This window comes from Urocitellus parryii, chromosome 12 (assembly GCF_045843805.1).
Source record: "Urocitellus parryii isolate mUroPar1 chromosome 12, mUroPar1.hap1, whole genome shotgun sequence".
NCBI lineage: Eukaryota > Metazoa > Chordata > Mammalia > Rodentia > Sciuridae > Urocitellus > Urocitellus parryii.
In genome coordinates this window covers 77,770,884-77,788,001 of record NC_135542.1, presented here as the reverse complement: position 1 = coordinate 77,788,001, position 17,118 = coordinate 77,770,884, and positions in this window count along the sequence as shown.

The following is a 17,118-nucleotide window of genomic DNA, read 5'->3' as shown; positions in this document are numbered from 1 at the left end:
AAAAGAAAGATTGAAAGAATGGAAATAGTAAAAGGAAAAAAGACCAAAAAAATAAATAAATCTTCATGAAAGATACAGGGTTTGTTTCTGCTGTGATGGTCAAATCTTTTGGCAGGGATGAATTTTCAGTCTTTAGTTTTGGCTCCGTATTTTTAGTCACTGACCCTGTGTTCCTCACCTAGCTGCCAGCTGTGTATAGTAGCTTTCTGTGGCTTCCAATCTCCCAGTTTTTGTGGGACAGACTGGGGAGTGCTGATGAACTGGGTAATCCCGTAGCAGGAGTGATGCAGAGTTCTAGATTGGAGTTACCAGTTGTTGGGGTTTGGTCCTTGGTGAGTTTTAGAACTCTGTTGGTGGGTATTTAAGTTTTGGACCATGCCCCCTGTTGATCCGGAACAGCCAGTCTCTGCCGGACTTCTAGATCTCTGAGGCTTCAGTAAAACCCACTTTTTAGGGCAAAGGGACTAAGCCTGCACGGGTTTCACCCTCATCACTATGGATGTGAATTTCTGGGTATCCACCCTGCAGTGCAAATGCCCTTGTGTGGCCACAGTCAGTGTCTTCGCAGTAACAGCTACCACCTGGTGCCAGTAATTAGAGTTTTCCTCCTTGGGATCCAGATGCTGAATGGTCCAAGTAAAATTTTATTTGTGCCTATTTCAATTTCAGTCTCTCTGGCTCAGGCACCTTCTGGGAATTTTTTCGTGGGCTTCTATCAACTTCCTTTATAAATTCCCATTCCTTTTATTCTGTTCCTAACTGTGCCATCTGTGTGGGGACAGCTTTCAGTGTCTGGGAAGGTTTTCCCCACCTGTAGCCTGTTCTGCATTAGCAAAGGGCTGCGTGGGGAATGCTTATGTTCCTCATGGGCTGCTGTGGATTTATTTTCACTGAGTCCTTTCCCTGTTAACCCTGTTTTTGTTTAAACTGGCTTTCCTCCGTAAGCCACATGTCTTCCCAAGTCAATTTTTCTTTATTTATAAACTTCTTTATCGCCAGTCAGACATCTCTTCTGGCTGTGGGCCCCACTCCTCTCCCCTGCTGGCGGCTGGACCCGTCGCATTTCTAAGGTATTATTTCTTCTGTGCAATTTACTGACTTTCTATAGCTCTATGAATGGTTTTAAAAGTTCAATATTAAGTTTCAGTGAAGTTCTGGCTGAGGAGCAATCTTCTCCCTTTGTAAGTCTAGTGCTGAGGAACTGTTGGCCTGTGCTTCCTTTTTCCCCAGTAGGCCATCTTCTCTCCATAAAACTGGGTTTTTAAAAAAAATCCAAATAATATAAATTATGACCCTGAAAAAATATGAAGTTGTCACAAATGTATTGGAAGCTCTAAGTCTTCAAATTAGTCTTTGATTAAAAATGAAGATTGGTATTATAGAAAGCATGGGCAAAATATGTGAGTAAATACATGAGTATAGATACTTAAAAGGACTAACAAGCATTGCAAAAGTTGATTAACCTCATTAGAATGTAGGGAAACACAAACTAAAACAAAAACTAGAGATTACTGCCTGGCCAACAAATTAAAGAAAACAGAGAATGGCATTAATGTGGATTTGAAACAATTGAGCAATCATACAACTGTGCACTGTGTATGTGTGTAAATGGGTACAACAGCTTTGAAAATTATTTGACCAAATATTCAGGCTGGGAATTGAAGTCAAAATTAGAAAACATGGATATCAAAGTGTTGTGGAAGATATGGCTCATGGGGTAAAATAAGCATTATATATTTCAGCTCCAGTAGCTAAATTAAAATTAGATGTAGTTAATAATTTTAAAAGTAATTAGTAAGACAACAAATAAAAAAGTTTGGTCTTTGTAGAACATCATAAAATAAAAGTCAATACCTCTGTATTTCTGAATTCTACCTCTTTGAATTTTAAAAAATCTTATCTAGACTATTTTGGACAAATGACATCACAGAGATAAAACACTTTGGGTGTTTAATATATAATGTGGTTCAAAAACCCTCTCTCATGCAAACTTAGCCTCACTAGTCAGTCTTGTGAGTCTGAATGTCATGTGCTACTGTTCATTCCAGAACAGATAAATATATCTGTTTGATTTTTTTCTTCAATACAATCGTCAGTCAGGTATTTTAAGTAATTTGTTCTCAAGTTAAATTGCCTCAAACTCACTGTGAAACTTGGTCTAAGAATACACCTAGGATTCTGACCCTGGGAATTCTGATTTATCTATAGGGTGGCACTGGGAATCTCTACTTTTTTTTTCCTACTGGTGTTTGAACCCAGAGGCACTTTACCACTGAGTTACATCCTCAGACTTTTTAAATTTTTATTTTGAGACTGGGTCTGACTAAATTGCTTAGGGCCTCACTAAACTGCTGAGCCTGGTCTTAAACTTGCAATCTTCCTGCCTCAGCCTCATAGGCCACTGAAATTACAGGCATGTTCCACCATGCCAGGTGGGAATCTCTACTTTTAATAAGCAGTATAAATCCTTGGTAACTTGTGATGCAGGCTTTTCATAGGCCACTCTGTTTAAAGTTATAACCTCATGATTTATTTCATAATAGTATTTAATGCACGTCACAATTAATTATATTTAGGCTAATAAAGACCATATTGCTACACCAGTTTAATGAGAACACAATATGCACATCTTAAAAACCAGCAATTAATAAAATAATAGAAATAGTTGTAAAAGAAGAAACCACCCGTGTTTTTTTCATATATTCAAGTTTCACTTAAAATTCATAATTATCTTTGCTATATGGACCATTATAAGTACTAAAGTTCTAAAAAATAAAATTTTGTTGGTTATATAATTTTTATGAGAAAAAATTGCATAAGCCAAATAAGTCACTATATTTTCAGTTTGTCTTCCTGATTTTCATAAAAACTATGATTATAAATACTTATTCTGAAATAGTATTTCACAAGAATGTATGCTTAATTGTAAATATGTGATGATGGATATTCAAAAAAATTATTGAGCTGTTTTGGGAAAACTATGTAATTTAAGATTTAAAAGTTTCCATTTGGTATTAGAAGTTCTTTCTAAAGAAAAATAACAACAACAAAAAAAGTACATTCAAATCTTAAATTTCTGGGCTGCGTCTGGGGCTCAGGGGTAGAGCACTTGCCTAGCATGTGTGAGGCACTGGGTTCAATTCTCAGCACCACATATAAATCAATAAAATAAAGGTCCATTGACAACTAAGAACATAAAAAAAATCTTAGATTTCCTTCAAAGCTTTCAGATAGAGGCAGAAGGAATACTTTAGTGAATATAGATTTTTAAATTTGATCTTCATATATTTCTAAGGTTTGGTATTTTCAGCACATCATCTGCATGGAAAGTAGGTAATATAGTTAAGTATCTAAATGTTCTCTCTAGCTTCCAGTAAATTTCAGATATTTGTTGTAATTTATGCAATTCATAGATGATTACAGGATACACACAGAAAAGGAGGGAAGAAGGAAAGTAATGTTTGTGTGAGATTATTGATTTTCTACTTTTAATCCCCAAATTTGTCCTCACTTGAATTTATCAGCAACTAAAATCAGCTTGATAACTATGTTTAAATATCATTTTCTGTGCCAGGCAAACAAAAACACAGATGAGTTACTTTCTGTTAATCAGTACTACAACATTATCACTGGTTCACAAGTTTGATTGCCCTTCTCACTTTTTGCAGGTATTAATTATTGTACATCAGAAATAGAACTATAGCGCTGAAATTGTGGCTCAGTGGTAGAGCCCTTGTCTAACCCATGGGAGGTCCCGGGTTTGATCATCAGCACCACATAAAAAGAAAAAAAAGAAATACAACTATAGACTTAAAGATTAAAAAGGTGCAGGAAATAAAGGCAAAAATAGACAAGTAGAAAAAGTGGGATTAAAGAGTTTCAGAGCCTAATGAGATAGGTAAAAATGGTTGCACATTAAATAGTTGCAAATATATCTAATATTTGGTGGATATTCAAAATATATAAGGAGCACAAATAACTCAGGAGTAATAAACAAATAGCCTAATAAAAAATGAATGAATTTGAGCAGGCATTACTCAAAAGAAGGCATACAGATGGCCAAGGATCTTTTGGTTGAGGATCTTTTGAAAGATCCTCAACATTACTAATGATCATAGAAATGTAAATCAAAACCATGAGCTATCACCCTAAATCTGTGAGTATTACAAAACAACAACAACAACAACAACAAATCCCCTAAAATAGCTTGTGTTGGGTATATGGAAAAACTGAAATATCTGTGCATTGATGGTGGAAAGGTAAAATGGTATGGACACAATATATACAGGTTCTTTAAAAATTAAAAAGTGAATTATCATATAAATCCCACAATCCTTGTGGGTCTTTATCCAAAAGAATTGAATTCAGACCTCAAAGAGGTATTTGCACTCCTATGTTCACTGAAGTATGTTAATAGTAACCGTGAATTCAAACAAATCTACATGTTCATGGGTAAATGAATGGATAAAGAAGACATACTATATACATACAATGAAATATTATTCAGCCACAAAAAGAAAGAAAACCTATTGTATGCTACAACATAGATAAACCTTGACAACATTATGATAAATGGAGTACACAGAAATAAAGATAAATATTTCTTGATTCCATTTACATGGAGTATATGGAGTGATCAAATTTTTATAAATGGAGAATGGAATGGTGATTTTCTGGGGCTGTGGTGAGGAGCATATGGAGAATTGATGTTCAGTGGGTTTAGAGTTTCAGTCATGCAACACACAAAGTTACAGAGATTTGCTGCACAATAGTGTGCATATGATTAACAATATTGTGCTGTGTATTCAAATTTTTATCAAGATAGTATGTCTTATGATATGAGTCTTTACCACAATTAAAGAAAAATGAAGGAGTTCAAATAAGAATAGGAAGGGGAAGGAGAATAGTATCCTAAAGTCTTAGAGGCATATTACTCTTCAAGTAGTGAGAGAGATTAAAGCTGCCTGTTGTTCAAAAGGAAAGTAAGTGGAGAGAAGGGGAAAATTGAGAGAAAAATGTATGTTAATGTAAAAAATAAGCAGAATTGAAATTATAAGGTGTAAATAATAAGGTATAATTGTAAAGATTGGTGCAAAGTTTTATGTAATAGATATAGTAAAAGAGGGAATTTAAAGAGTAAGATGGTAAATGTAGACCTCCCATAATTGAAATGGCTTTAGAGAAAGAGGTTACTAAATGTTTGTCTTAATATATAAGATATACTATATAGTATATCTTATACAAGATATATATACTATATAGTATTTTATATTTTATAAATATATATTTTATATTATAAATATTTCATAAAGCGTTTTTATAAATATTTTATAAAATATTTTTATAAAGCATTACATTTTATAAAGCATCACATTTACATAAGAAAAGGGTAGTAGTATCCAAAAAACTTGAAGAATTTTACCTGGGACTGGGGATATAGCTCACATGTGTGAGACCCTGGGTTCTAAACCCACAACTGTTTAACAAAAGGCAGGGGGGTTGTCTTAATGAAAAGTTGCAACAGAATATTTGAGACTTGCTGGTAGGAGCCAAGCCACCAGGAACTATACACATCAATACCTATTTAATACCTTTTTTAACTAGCTTCTTCCTCCCTCCCTCCCTCCCTCTCTTTCTTTCTTTCATTGCTTACAAGGAAATAATAAGGGTGTGGAGAAGAGATAAGAATATACTATTATTGAATATGTCTTGGAACTCCTGTGAAGTAAGAGCAAACAAATTTAATTTATTTAGAATACTTATTTTATGAGATATTTATGATCCTAGGTTATTAAAGATTTTAATAAGTGTTTTACTTAGGAAACTATATGTAGGGAAAATATATACAAATGTGTTAGGGAACTGATAAGATGATGTCCAATACTGATATGGCATAGAAATATACAGCTTTGTTTGCAACTTTCCTTTAGGGAGGCTTTTCAGATCCAGAAATATTCTAGAAACTAAATGTAGAAACTCACAAGGGGAGAAATCGATGTGCAGCAAGGGCACATCTAGTCAATACGAGAAAATTCCCTATGTTTTAGGAGACTCATTGGTTTGCAAATTGTTCCAGGAAACTAAAAGCAACAACTAGCAGAGTAAGGATTCAAGGATGATTTTCAAAGTTTGTATTGAACAATCTCAGAACATCATTTCAAAAACAGTACAGAAATGAATTCATAAAATTCCAGATTCTATTTCTCATTTCAAGGATTTTCCTTATATTACTTAAATTTGGAAAGAGTATCTCAGCTGATCTACCTTCTTAAGGCAGCTTTTGATATCTTCTCCCAAGTGTAGAAGTTTGGGAGGGTGAACATCATTGAAGGCCATTATGCTTTGTTTGCATTTATTTTTTAAATAATTTTACCCCTACAGAAAAGTTTCAAACATGGTTAAATGAATTCCCATTTATACTTTACCCAGATTTTCCTAATTTTAACATCTTACAAAGCCATAGGAAAACTAGCAAAAGGAGAACATTCACAATGATACAAGGAAATTGCAATAATAAGAAGTGAATAACCTTATTTGAAGTTTTCCGGTTTTCCCACAGTTTTAGTTAGCTTTTGTCACTATGACCAAAACACCCACGAAGAAAAATTAAAGGACGAAAAGGTTATTAGGGGCTTACATTGCCAGAAGTCTCAGTGTAGACACAGGTGGCTCCATGGCCCTGGGCCTAACATGAGACAACACATCATGACGAAAGGGCCCAGTGGAGTGAAGCTGCTCAGTTCATGGTGGGGTCAAGAAGTAGAGAGAGAGGGGAAGGGCCCCAGGAAGAGCAACCCTTTCAGGGCCTCCTCCCAGTGACCCACCTCCTTTAGCCATGCCCCCCTGCCTATAATTACCATCTAATTCATTCAAACTAGAATGGCCTGATTAGGTTATAGTCCTCAAAGTTTAATCATTTTAATTCTGATATTCCCACAAACATACAGAAGTTTAGGGAGGGACACCTCATATCAAAATCATAACACCCACTATTGTTCTTTTTCTGATTTAGAATCTAATCCATTAGTTGTCCTGCTCTCTTACTATCCTTCAATCTAGATAGGTTGCTTTTGTTCCTGTCTTTCTTTGTCTTGTGAGCCTGACAGTTTTCAAGTTGCCAGGCCAGTTATTCTTAAAATGTCCCTCAATTTAGTTTATGAGATGTTTTCTTCTGGTTAGGTTGAGGTTAATCACTTTTTTGGCATGAGTATCACAGAAGACATATGTGCTCAGCATATCGTACGAGGAAGTGCTGAGACTGAATGTCTTATTGCTCATGGGGTTAATTTTTCTTGAAATTTTTACTGTTTATATAAAATATTATCATTAGAGGAAGCAATAGGAGATTTATAAGGAAACTCCTTGTATTACTCTTAAGACATTTAAGTCTACAATAGTTTTAAAATGTTTGAACATGTTTTAAAAAACAGATTTGCAGTAGAAGCCTTGGGCATCTGTGATGTTTTCAACCTTCTCATGTTAAACTAGAGTCTCAAAAATACTAGAAGATTTAGGGTAGAGAGAAAACTGCATGGCCATACATGGTAGAATAAAAGTAGATCCCTATTTCTTACCTGCATGAAAGACAACTCAAAATGGATCAAAGACCTAAAAATCAGACAAGCAACTTTGAAACTGCTAGAAGGAACATGTATTGTAGGGACTGCAAATTAGTACAGCCACTATGGAAACAAGTCTGGAAATTCTTCAAAAGACTGGGAATGAAACCACAATATGACCCTGCCATTCTCTTCCTTTGTATTTATCCAAAAGAACTAAAGTCAGCATACAATAGTGATACAAGTATACCTGAGTTTGTAGCAGCACAATTCATAATACCAAGTTATGGAACCAGCCTAGGAATCTATGGACACATGAATAAAAACAAATGTAGTAGATATGCCCAATGGAGTTTTACTCAGCAATAATGAAGAATGAAATTTATCCTTTTCTGCTAAGTAGGTGGCACTGGAGAACATCATGCTAATTGAAATAAGCCAATGCCAGTTGAAATTGAAATAAGTCAAGGGTTGAATGTTTACTCTCATATGCAGAAGCCAGGTGGTGGTGGGGGGAACAAGAAAAGGATTTCATGAAAATGGAAGAAGAAAGACCAATAGTGTGTAGACGAAAGGAATAGAGAGGGAGGTAGGACGGGAGGGCAAGAGAAAGTACTAGGAAATAAAATTGACCAAATTATGCTATGTCCATTTATGAAAACAACACAGTGATTCCCATTTTTATGCATGATTATAATGCATTCATTAAAAATAGTAATAGAAATTAAACCAGTAAAGTAAAGAGAGGGGATCAAGGGAAATGAGGAGGGAGGGAAAAGGGGAGTGCTGGAATGAGATTGATCAAATTTTGTGTGTGTATGAATATGCCACAGTGAATCGTATAAAAATAAAAACCAATAAAAACAATTATAAAGACTATTTTGCAGAAAAAAAGAAGACTAGGCCAGGGATTTACTCCTTTAAATGTAAAAAAATCAAGGATTTACTAGTAATTTTGATTCAGGGTGAAGCTAAGATGAGATCTAAGAGCATTGTTAAGTGTTTTGGGCACTTCTTTCTGCTATCAAAATACTTTGATGCATATGTTAAATATAGATAGATATAGATAGTGTATATGTTTCATGAGAGAAAAGAGAACTTTTCTGAGAGTTTTGAGGTCTAGGTTGTGAATTGTATTCCATTAATTCTCTCTGTTGCCTGGAGAAAGGCATTTTATAGCTCTTTGTCTAAATTGCCTTTGGATAAAACTTCTTTAGGTTTTAACATTCTACCCCATAACAGGAGAAGATACTGCTAGAATGCACAGAACAGTTGCTCTTGGACCTCATATGCCTCGTTCTGTTGTAGAGTCACTTTCCTACATCTCCTTCCTCAGATATCATTCTTTCCCAATTTTGAAAATAAGTAAAAATATTTCCATGGATTTCTACATGAAGCTGAGAGGGAATGAAGTTTTGGCAAGACCTCCTTACCAACACCCTCTACATTTGTCATAGATAGTGTAACCCCTATTTTGTGTGTTTCACAATTCATAAAGCATTTCACATATAGCACATACAACCAAACAACCCCAACAAATATTAAGATCAGAGAATATGAGCCTAGGGGCATCCTTTACTAAATGAGAGTTGAGGCTCATCCACTGCTCCACTTCCTCCTGCCCTATCATCTGCCTTGAGGACACACCTGCTAGCCTAATTTATTTGAAAGACAGAAAACTGTTGCACCACAGTTGAACTTAGGTTCTCTTATTCTCAGTGCTTAATAATAAATAAGGGAAAGGGAAAGGAAGAAGCAAATATGACTTGATATTTTGTTTTAATCTGTGCAAATGGTATTTCCTTTGGGCTTTTCTCTCTTCTTATCACCTCACTGTATTCTCATGGAATTAAGAGGGATTCTGTGGGAAATTCTTTTGTGTGGATACTTTCTTGTCTTTGAGGTATAGAAAGTAATGACTTTAAATGAATACACTTGAAAGTGAACAGTGCATTGTATGAAACTTGAAATATACCAAACCTAAAAGTGCTTTATTTCTGAGCTGTTCATGAAAGGACTTGAGGAGGCTGAATGAGTCATGTATATTATCTAAATTGAATCTGAAGAAAAAATTGTCCAAAATGCTCATTGAATGTAATATTTCTAAAATTAGAAAAAGTGAAAAATATGATTATAATTTCATCCTAAAATCCTTGAAGATGACAATTCTTAAGAAATTGTGGGGAGGTAGGAGGAAGAAACTTATGGGGAAATGACAGAATTCAAATATTAAATTTCTTAGAGATTAGAAAATACAAATTCTAGGTGTGACACCAAATCTTTTCTCAGGGAATCAGTATTAATAAGGCTTAGAAAACACATTAAAACCTTGGGCTTTGGAATCAGAATCATGGGTATGGATTAAATTCTAGCTCATGGCTCTGGGCAAAACTTGCATCATTCTGTGCATCAGCTTTTAAAAAGCTATAGGTTGAGAGTGAGTTTATTAGAAACAATAATTTGAATCTTAGGGAAGAAATATTTAAAGCAATTAGTTAATTGCTCTGGTGAATCATTGTTAAATGAATCCAACTCAGCTGCCAAAGCTATTACTAGTGAAACAAAATTATCTATAAAGGCTTGCTACAAGTTCCTTAAGTATGACATCCTTGGTTCAATAAAGAGGTGGTATACTGTCCTTCTTCTTCCCATTGGTAATGATTTAAGCTTCAGAAGATATTAAAAAATATCAAGTTGGTTGGATATGTGCTTAGAAGTGAGTGGATTGATTAAAAACAGGTGTTTCAACTGCAATCATCATAATTATTTACAGAGATGTTTCATGTAACCTTTTGCTATGGAGATGAAGTACTTGCTGATGCCAATAAGTAATGTAACAAACAAACTCAATGAAAGAATTTCAGAGTCTATGAATTTCTAAATTTGTCAAAGAGTCTTAGTCTCTGTACCCACACACAGTAGTAAGCTAATCGCTATTATAGACTATCTTCCAATGAAGAACTTATTTAAAAGCCAGACAGGCACAAAAATAGTTTTTATTATGTTAGGAGAATGGGAACTTCTGTACTACAGTATCTAAAAATTTTAATTCAAATGTTGCTCATTAGTTCCAATCCTTTTGCTAAAATTGGAATTGAACAAACCAGCTTCTAAAGTCAGTGCTAACTTAGAGTGCTAGACCAAAGAACTCTTAATTTTTGGCATTGATATTTATCCTGACACAGTAATAATGAGAAGGAGGAACTTTGAGAAAAAAAGTAGAATATGACATTTAAAATGCTTTGCTGATTCAAGATAAACAATTAACAATTTCATCTTGCTCGAAAATTTTAAAATATAATTCCTTGGTTCTGGGCCAGACTTGGAATTCAGTGTGTCTTCCTTGCAACAGGGTATGGAAACGCATCTAGGGCTTTAAGATGGCTCCTAGTGAAGAGTATGTTAGCTTAATTATGATTCTTTGAACATGTTGTCTCATGAAATGAGCTGTGAAAATGTTTAATATCTTCAGGTTGTCCACCTCTGTACAGTAAAAGCTCGTGGAAGTAGTATGGGCAAGAAACTTGAATTTGTGTAATCCACCTGTTATATTTCAGTTGAAAAAAGGACTACCCTCTGAAGAAACTGATGTCCATAGCAACATCAATTGGAAAAAGATAGTCTGAAGTTATGGTATAGGAAAGGGTGGCAAAGACTGAACCTTTCTTTCCTAGAATGTCTGGATCAGCCCTCACACATTGGTACCATATTAAACATTTTTCCTTTAATTTTTATTTGTCTCCTATACCTTACCTGAATTGGCAGTATTTTGGTGCTTGCTTTTGCTTCCTGCTGTGTTTTGTTCCATTTGCAGAGGAAAAGCCATCAGAGAGTCAGGAAGCACTTTGCTTTAGCTCACAACATGCAGCTACATAGGGGCAAGCTGTAACAATACCAGCTGTACAACTGAACCAAGGGATACAACATAACAGGTCATTTGGTTCTAGATATTTTCCTCCATCTATGAATGCAAGACACACAGTAACTTTAAGGGTTAAAATAGCTGTTTGAAGTATTATTTTGATGTAGTATACCAACTCAAGTTAATTAAGGTGGAGGAAACACCTCAAAATGTTTTCCTTTTAATTTTTTTCTTGTAGAGTATGCCTTTCAAAAGCAAACTTTAAGAAAACCATCAATTAATAGATGTATTGGAAATCTAACCTTACTGTATACTAAAATTAACATAATTTGTGGCGTCGATAAACACAACCCATATGTTAGAACAAACAGCTTGTTATAGCAAAGGATTTAACTGATATTGCTTTAATTGGGCAAAAAAATCCAAGTCAAGTAAGAAAAGGGAAAAATTTTTTCAATAGGGAAAATTTATAGTGAAAAAAGAAAAGAATTCACGTATGCTCTTTGGGAATTTGGCATCAGGAATTTAGAGGTAGGGTAACTAGAAGTAGAGCATCCTATGTGATTGGTTTGGGAAGCATGTTTTTTTCTGGTTGGTCCTAAATTGGACACAGAGAAGAGTAGGGAGAAATAATAGCAATCATTGAGCAAGAACTTATCAATCTGGGAAGATTGCTGGAGAGGTTGTGGTCTGTTTCCCGAGGTTGGTTGCTACAGAAGTTATGGTTCTAATTTCTATTATCATGTACGGTCTAGCTATTTTTTGTTTGTGTGTTTGTTTGTATATTCTTAGGTACCTCTTTCTTGACCCTCTTTCTTGCAAACTATATAAACTTGGACAATTTATTTTTCTCAGAACCTTTAAATCAGAATTATAATACTCACTTAATAGTACCACAGTAGGAGGAAGTGAAATTTAACCAAATAATCATCATATTCTTCTAACATAGCAATAACTCTATACTTAAAAGCTATTATTGCTGTTAATATGCTATAGCCTTTCTTAAAAGTTCACTTTGAGTAACATCAATAAGAAGATTCTTCTTTTCAAGTTGGGTACTGAAAGCAGGAGGTTACTGTCTCTAAAATATTAATAAAGTTTATGGATACTGATAATGAAGCATTAAACCTGCTTCTTTCCAAAACTTCTTTGAATCGTTTAGATATTAGGAACAAAGTCACCTCTTTTTTCTTTGACAGATTTGAATGAAACTTCTATGTCTTCCTAATTCTATTTTAGTTCTTTGGTTTCTACTGGTTGGGTCTACATTCAGCCCATTTTAACAATCTTTTTCTTAACAAAGAGGTTTATAACATAATGAATTCTATTTTGTTTTATAAATATGGCAGTAATTCATTATTTTTATTATTAATTAATCAATTTTAATTAGGTATATATGACAGCAGAATGCATCTTGATTCATTGTACACAATTGCAGCACAACTTTTCATTTCTCTGGTTGTATACGATGTAGTATCACACCATATGTGCAGTCACACGTGTACCTACGGTAATGATGTCCTTTTCATTCTATCATATTTCCTTCCCATCAAAGTTCCTCCATATTTCCCATGTCCCCCCCCCAACATTATGAATCAACATCCACTGTAATATGCTTCATTATCAAGGAGAACATTTGACCTTTGGTTTTTTGGGATTGGCATAATTCGCTTATAATTCATTCTCTTCTGATTTACTAGGGCCTGATTATGAAAGCTACAAAAGAAATCAACAATGTCAAATTATATTGATGGTATAAATAGTTTGTCTTGACACAGAGGCACTGTGTTAGGATTACATTGACTTATCTACAGTTCAAGTACATTAACTCAATTTAAAATGAGCCTGGTATCAAGTTCAAATATATTTTGATTCTTTCATTCTCTCCAAATACATGTTAGCATATTTCATTTTTTCCTATGTTCTCAACTGTACATATTTTTCTGTGGAATATTATTTTTCCCTTGAAGACTCTTCCAGAGGCTCCTATTCTCTGCTATTTCTGGACAAATGGAGCCTATGCCTGTGTCAGAATTATCATACCTGGATAACTCCCTCTTCATGACTTTCCTAAGATGCATTCTTTGCTATTTTCCTGTTATGTCTTCTTCCTTGGATTGTATCTCTAAGTAAGTTATTTAAATAAAAGAGGTGTCCTTGTGTGCATGAAAATGTTTTGTCATTATACTTGGTTGTGACTTTTATTAGTGAAGTAGGAACATCAAAGGTACTATGTAGGTGCTTACCTAATAAGAGGAAAACATCTGCTCTTCCCACTCCATTGCTTATGAGGGATCCCACAGAGTGGCAGACATGCTTTACAACTAGTTACCAGATGCTGGAAGTATTTCTGGGATGAAGAACAAAGAACCACTTTGTAGATAGCAGTATGGAGGCAGAGGAAAGTGAGGGGCGGTGCTGGAAGCTGCTTTGGTGGTCAGTTACATTTGCTGCCTCAGGGACACCCTGATCTAGCTATGTCTTCCGTCCTTGAGGAGAACTCAGGTCTTTCTTTAATCTATTTCCCACCTTTGAGAAAATTATTGAACTATCTTGTCCACTAAAATCTCTTTTCATATTGTCTCTATTTTTGTGGAGATCTGTTTCATTTTTATCACTTATTATCTTTTAAATGAAATTTCTGAGGGAAGAAAAATAATATGTGTGTGTTGAAACAGTACTTTCAGTGAAACCAAGAAACACATAGAACTATTTGCAATACCATTTGTTAAGAATGTTTAAGTTTTCATAACTTTTACTAACTACTTTGTGATTTTTTTTGACCCAATATGTAGCCTAAATCTAAATTAATCATGTAATTTGGACACTCCAGAAGAGACTGCCTTCCATTTTGGTTCATTCCATATTTATCTAGGAAAAGAGAAGGCTGATACAGGAACTGAGTCCTGGGGGCTCAGGACCCAGGCATCTCCTCAACACTGAGCACAGGCATTCCCACTGTCTTTGCCAAAGCCAACTTTGGCTACATGATGATCTACTCATCCTGTAGATCCCAGGTTATCCATAAGCACATACAATATTTTATTTTTATTCAAATCATGAACACTATATTTTTCTGTGATTATTACTCTCAAGAGGACAACTTGTTATCTTTGTGAACATTATTGTATTGCTGTATAATTTTCTATACCCATAAGCCATATAGGAATAAGTGTCTTTTTTTAATCACTGAGATTTAGAATCCGTGATAAAAATGTTTAGAATCAAGGTTGAGCAATTTTCTTAGTGGTAATTTACCAGATGGTATTTCAAATTTAATTTTGTATTTTTGAGAACGGAAAAAAGAAAAAAGCATCCTTTGACATTCAGAAACTAGACTTCCAATCAGGGCCTGGACATGTCCTTCTCCTATTGGTCATAAATAATTTCACAGACAAGTTTAGTCTGAGACCGAGATAAAATGAGTCAAAGCGAGGCCACTGACTGATTTTGTCTATAAAGAGACAAAAAAGGCCTTACTGTGCCACCCACAGAACACCAAACATGCCCTCTCTTGGCTAAAATGAATAGCTGCTACCCATTTATAACTATCCTCTCTTCAGCTTCTCCTTCCTATCCTATATATAAGATTGATTAATTAATGTGATCTATCAAAGAAATCAGTTCCTGATTTCTGATGGTGTCCAATCTAGAGCAAATCCCACTTCTTTGGCCACTCCCTCAAATCATCAAACCACTGCCTCAATCCTATAATTGTTTTTCTTTTTCTTGACACTGTTTTTACTGATACTCCCACATACTCCCCATATCTGTTCTTCACCTGAATGAGTAATAAACACTACTGATTTAATTACATTTATATTTCTGGTGGTCTGTGTCTAAAGCATATTGGCAATTATTATTTGAAATGTCTTTAAAGTATTACACTATGATACAATATAAATTTAAAATTGTAACAGGAACCACCTATCATCTTTTTTTGGTATGATATTAAAGGCACTAGAAACCACTAATTAGATTAGATAAAAATGTCTAGTGTTAGTAATGATTAGAGTCAGGATATGTTATGCTGATGGGACAAAGACAATTCTAAATCCCAATGGCTTAAAACAAAAATTTACCACTCTTACCCTTCCTCTGCTTTGTGGATCAGTGAAGAATTCTGTTGATGAGGTGATTTAGGGATCCAGGATGCCAGAGATTCAATTTTGACACACATTTCTCTGGTTACTGAGTTAAGAAAAGTGGGGCATCATGAAATGTGTACTGATTCCTAAATCTTCTTTCCAGAGATGACATTTCTCACCTATTAAGATTACAAGGCACACTTGGACTTTAAGTCTCTTTTCTCTGAACAATTTGTCAAATTCAAAGGATTTACTTAGAAATACTTAAAACACATTCAGTGGTTTTAACATTGGTTATAACATTCCTAATTTTTATGTAATTTAATGTGAGGCTGAATCTTATTTGACTTATTCAACTTTCATTTGAATTTTATTTGACTTATTGCTCAAAGGCCTTTTCTAACTCTGTAAATCCTTATATTTCCAGATGTTCTCCTATCCTCTTTTAACCCTGTTTAAAACTAGCCATTTATTTTCTAAATGTACGTGGATCTTTGACTACCATTAGAAAGAATCCTATTTCATCAACTTGTTATATATATTCTAGGGGTTTTTTTTTTTTGACTCCATACTTAAAGCAATAAACTATTGACACATTTTCCTTTCAGGTTATTATGGATGAGCTTTACTAAGTATTTTATAATGCCTATCCTTGATTATCATTCTCCCATTCTCTGAAAGCTATTGTCTCACCATCTACCATTTGTTGTAAAGGTAGAATTTCACCTCTGGTACTGATTCAGGTGTCAATCTAGGTAGACTTAATTTTTCTTCTGGTAGTGAATAGTCCAAAAGTCTCTGTAGCTTGAAACAACAAAGTATATTTCTCATTCATTATCTATTCTCATCAGTAAAGGGCTGAGCTAAAAGATGCTCTATGATCAGTCTCAAAAGTTGGAAAAAGTAAGGTTTGTTAAAGTAAGGCTGGGTACTCTGCACTTGTTTTAGAAACTTCTCTCCAGAGAAGATGTCTCATTTCTGCCAAGCCAGACTACGTTGTTATAACTAGTTTCAAGTCAGAAGAAAAGTGAGATTCTATCATGTAAGGTCCTTACTTAGCATCTGGCCAGCCATCTTAAGTGACAGCTGCCCTTTTAAGAAAAAGTTTGCTTTCCCTCCCAGGGGCATTTCTGAGAAAGGCTCATCAGTCCCTCATACCAACCCCACCTTTAATGTCTGCATTGGGACCCCACCAGCTCTAATCTCTGAGTTTGCCCCATAAAAGTTCCAAACCCCAAGCCTGTTTTGTCTCTCTTTGTTTATGGAGAGATGTGCCTGTACTTGTCAGGTCTGACAAATAAACTCTCATGTGTATCTCTGCCTGGTCTCTGTCTTCCATTACTTGCTTGCCTGTCATAGTTTCCTCCCTTTCCTTTCATATCATATGCTCAGAAAGGAAAAAGAGAATACTTGTTGAAAAGCTCAAATGACTGTTAGAATTGTGAAACCAATTATTGATCAGATTCAAATGAAATTTGAGGTACTTAAAATTTGTGTACATTTAACTTCATTTTTGTAATCCTCTATGAAAACATTATTGCTCTACAAATTAAGTGTATTCTGTGAAGAAGGAAGTATGATACTAATATTCTATATAAATAATATTTAG